Genomic DNA, 5,069 nt, shown 5'->3' on the forward strand with positions numbered 1-5,069 from the left:
GTGGGAAAGCGCCCGTGAAGTCGGCTTAACGCGCCGAGATCGCTGAAATATGCGCCTGGATGTTTGGACTTAGGTTTTGAACGCAAAAAAATCTCCAGGGAGGCCGGGTCGAGGGGAAAGCGCCCGAGAAGTCGCACTTAACCCGCTGAGATCGGCTGAAATATGCGCCTGGATGTTTGGACTTAGGTTTTGAACGCTTAAAAAAATACTCCCAGGGTGGAGGGGGTCGAGGGGAAAGCGCCCGAGAAGTCGCACTTAACCCGCCGAGATCGGGCTGAAATATGCGCCTGGATGTCTGGACTTAGGTTTTGAAAGCAAAAAATTTCTCCAGGGAGGCCGGGTCGAGTGGGAAAGCGCCCGAAGTCGCACTTAACCCGCTGAGATCGGCTGAAATATGCGCCTGGATGTTTGGACTTAGGTTTTGAACGAAAAAAATTCTCCAGGGTGGCCGGGTCGAGTGGGAAAGCGCCCGAGAAGTCGCGACTTAACCCGGCTGAGATCGGCTGAAATATGCGCCTGGATGTTTGGACTTAGGTTTTGAACGAAAAAAATTTCTCCAGGGAGGCCGGGTCGAGGGAAAGCGCCCGAGAAGTCGCACTTAACCCGCCGAGATCGGGCTGAAATATGCGCCTGGATGTTTGGACTTAGGTTTTGAACGAAAAAATTTCTCCAGGGAGGCCGGGTCGAGTGGGAAAGCGTCCGAGAAGTCGCACTTAACCCGCCGAGATCGCTGAAATATGCGCCTGGATGTTTGGACTTAGGTTTTGAACGAAAAAATTTCTCCAGGGAGGCCGGGTCGAGTGGGAAAGCGCCCGAGAAGTCGCACTTAACCCGCCGAGATCGGCTGAAATATGCGCCTGGATGTTTGGACTTAGGTTTTGAACGAAAAAATTTCTCCAGGGAGGCCGGGTCGAGTGGGAAAGCGCCCGAGAAGTCGCACTTAACCCGGCTGAGATCGGCTGAAATATGCGCTGGATGATTTTCGCTTCAAAATTGCACTAAGTCCAACTTCGGGGAAAGGTCCGACTTCCATACCCTCCGAGGCTCCGAGTCAGGCCGACCGAGAGGCCTCTTCCCGGGCACGATTCAAATTTCACCGCGACCCCGGAGGTGGCCGTTTACCCAGGAGCAACTTTTACATCAACTTTAATTTTTTTTTTTTTTTTTTTTTTTTTTTTTTTTTTTTTTTCTCTAAAAACTCTGAAATTGCAAGCCCTGCGCGTCGCTGCTTTAACGGGGCGAGTCTGTGAGCGCAGGCCTTTGTAGAAAACATTCATCCAGGGCCTTTAATAAATAAAATCATACCCAAATCTGTGTTATTGTGACGGGGTTAGTCTGTGAGCGCAGGCCTTATGGAAAACATTCATCGAGGGCCTTTATTAAATAAAATCATGCCCAATAAAGAGTTAATGGGTCGGGTTAGTCTGTGAGCGCAGGCCTTATAGAAAAACATTTTTCCAGGGCCTTTATTAAATAAAATCACGCCCAATAAAGAGTTACTGTGTCGGGTTAGTCTGTGAGGGCAGGCCTTAAAGAAAACTGTCATCCAGGGCCTTTATTAAATAAAATCATGCCCATAAGAGTGTTATTGTAACGGGGTTAGTCTGTGAGCGCAGGCCTTAAAGAAAACATTTATCCAGGGCCTTTATTAAATAAAATCATGCCCAATAAAGCGCTACTGTGTCGGGTTAGTCTGTGAGCGCAGGCCTTATAGAAAACATTTTTTCCAGGGCCTTTATTAAATAAAATCATGCCCACAAAAGCGCACTGTGTCGGGTTAGTCTGTGAGCGCAGGCCTTATAGAAAACATTTTTCCAGGGCCTTTATTAAGTAAAAATCATGCCCAACAAAGAGTTACTGTGTCGGGTTAGTCTGTGAGCGCAGGCCTTAAAGAAAACTGTCATCCAGGGCCTTTATTAAATAAAATCATGCCCATAAGAGTGTTATTGTAACGGGGTTAGTCAGTGAGCGCAGTGCTTATAGAAAACATTTTTCCAGGGCCTTTATTAAATAAAATCACGCCCAATAAAGCGCACTGTGTCGGGTTAGTCTGTGAGCGCAGGCCTTATAGAAAAACATTTTTCCAGGGCCTTTATTAAATAAAATCACGCCCAATAAAGAGTTACTGTGTCGGGTTAGTCTGTGAGGGTAGGCCTTAAAGAAAACTGTCATCCAGGGCCTTAATTAAATAAAATCATGCCCATAAGAGTGTTATTGTAACGGGGGTTAGTCAGTGAGCGCAGGCCTTATAGAAAACATTCATCGAGGGCCTTTATTAAATAAAATCATGCCCAATAAAGAGTTACTGTGTCGGGTCAGTCTGTGAGCGCAGGCCTTATAGAAAACATTTTTCCAGGGCCTTTATTAAATAAAATCACGCCCAATAAAGAGTTACTGTGTCGGGTTAGTCTGTGAGCGCAGGCCTTATAGAAAAACATTCATCGAGGGCCTTTATTAAATAAAATCACGCCCAATAAAGCGCACTGTGTCGGGTTAGTCTGTGAGCGCAGGCCTTATAGAAAACATTTTTCCAGGGCCTTTATTAAATAAAATCACGCCCAATAAAGAGTTACTGTGTCGGGTTAGTCTGTGAGGGTAGGCCTTAAAGAAAACTGTCATCCAGGGCCTTAATTAAATAAAATCATGCCCATAAGAGTGTTATTGTAACGGGGGTTAGTCAGTGAGCGCAGGCCTTATAGAAAACATTCATCGAGGGCCTTTATTAAATAAAATCATGCCCAATAAAGAGTTACTGTGTCGGGTCAGTCTGTGAGCGCAGGCCTTATAGAAAACATTTTTCCAGGGCCTTTATTAAATAAAATCACGCCCAATAAAGAGTTACTGTGTCGGGTTAGTCTGTGAGGGCAGGCCTTATACAAAACATTCATCGAGGGCCTTTATTAAATAAAATCATGCCCAATGAAGAGTTACTGTGTCGGGTTAGTCTGTGAGCGCAGGCCTTATAGAAAACATTCATCCAGGGCCTTTATTAAATACAATCATGCCCAATAAAGCGTTAATGTGTCGGGTTAGTCTGTGAGCGCAGGCCTTAAAGAAAACTGTCATCCAGGGCCTTTATTAAATAAAATCATGCCCAATGAAGCGCATTGTGTCGGGTTAGTCTGTGAGCGCAGGCCTTATAGAAACCATTTTTTCCAGGGCCTTTATTAAATAAAATCATGCCCAATAAAGCGTTACTGTGTCGGGTTAGTCTGTGAGCGCAGGCCTTATAGAAAACATTTTTCCAGGGCCTTTATTAAGTAAAATCATGCCCAACAAAGAGTTACTGTGTCGGGTTAGTCTGTGAGCGCAGGCCTTATAGAAAACATTGTTCCAGGGCCTTTATTAAATAAAATCATGCCCAATGAAGCGTTACTGTGTCGGGTTAGTCTGTGAGCGCAGGCCTTATAGAAAACATTTTTTCCAGGGCCTTTATTAAATAAAATCATGCCCAATAAAGCGCACTGTGTCGGGTTAGTCTGTGAGCGCAGGCCTTATAGAAAACATTTTTCCAGGGCCTTTATTAAGTAAAATCATGCCCAACAAAGAGTTACTGTGTCGGGTTAGTCTGTGAGCGCAGGCCTTATAGAAAACATTGTTCCAGGGCCTTTATTAAATAAAATCATGCCCAATGAAGCGCACTGTGTCGGGTTAGTCTGTGAGCGCAGGCCTTATAGAAAACATTCAATCAGGGCCTTTATTAAATAAAAACATGCCCAAATAAGTGCTATTGTGATGGGGTTAGTCTGTGACCCCAGGCCCTGTGTAAAACTGTCACCCAGGGCCTTTATAGAGTAAAAATCATGCCCAATAAGGTTAAAGTTAGGTTAGGTTAGGTTAGGTTAGGTTAGGTTAGGTTAGGCTAGGTTAGGTTAGGTTAGGGTTTGGGTTAGGTTAGGTTAGGCTAGGTTAGGTTAGGTTAGGTTAGGTTAGGCTAGGTTAGGTTAGGTTAGGTTAGGTTAGGTTAGGTTAGGTTAGGTTAGGTTAGGTTAGGTTAGGTTAGGCTAGGTTAGGTTAGGTTAGGTTAGGTTAGGTTAGTCTGTGAGCGCTGGCCTTATAGAAAACATTCATCCAGGGCCTTTATTAAATAAAATCATGCCCAAATAAGTGTTATTGTGATGGGGTTAGTCTGTGAGCGCAGGCCTTATAGAAAACATTCATCCAGGGTCTCTATTAAATAAAATCATGCCCAATAAGGTGTTACTGTGTAGGGTTAGTCTGTGAGCGCAGGCCCTTTGTAAAAACATTCATCCAGGGCCTTTATTAAATAATATCATGCCCAAATAAGTGTTATTGTGATGGGGTTAGTCTGTGAGCGCAGGCCTTATAGAAAACATTCATCCAGGGCCTTTATTAAATAAAATCATGCCCAAATAAGTGTTATTGTGATAGGGTTAGTCTGTGAGCGCAGGCCTTATAGAAAACATTCATCCAGGGCCTTTATAGAATAAAATCATGCCCAAATAAGTGTTATTGTGATGGGGTTAGTCTGTGAGTGCAGGCCTTATAGAAAACATTCCTCCAGGGCCTTTATTAAATAAAATCATGCCCAATAAGGCGCTACTGTGTCGGGTTAGTCTGTGAGCGCAGGCCTTTGTAGAAAACATTCATCCAGGGCCTTTTTTAAATAAAATCATGCCCAAATAAGTGTTATTGTGATGGGGTTAGTCTGTGAGCGCAGGCCTTATAGAAAACATTCATCCAGGGCCTTTATAGAATAAAAATCATGCCCACATAAGTGTTATTGTGATGGGGTTAGTCTGTGAGCGCAGGCCTTATAGAAAACATTCATCCAGGGCCTTTATAGAAAAAAAAAAAAATATGCCCAATAAGGTGTTAGTGTGTAGGGTTAGTCTGTGAGCGCAGGCCCTTTGTAAAACATTCATCCAGGGCGAGAATGAAATAAAACGATGCCCATTAAAGTGTTACTGCGTTAGGTTAATGTGTGAGCCCAGGCCCTTTGGAAAATTGAAATCCAGACACGGGGGGTTCGTAAATGTGTGTGTCCGAGAAGTCGCTTAACCCGCCTTGATCGGCTGTAACGAGCGCCTGGATGTCTGGACGAGGTT

Source organism: Puntigrus tetrazona, unplaced genomic scaffold (assembly GCF_018831695.1).
Source record: "Puntigrus tetrazona isolate hp1 unplaced genomic scaffold, ASM1883169v1 S000000003, whole genome shotgun sequence".
NCBI lineage: Eukaryota > Metazoa > Chordata > Actinopteri > Cypriniformes > Cyprinidae > Puntigrus > Puntigrus tetrazona.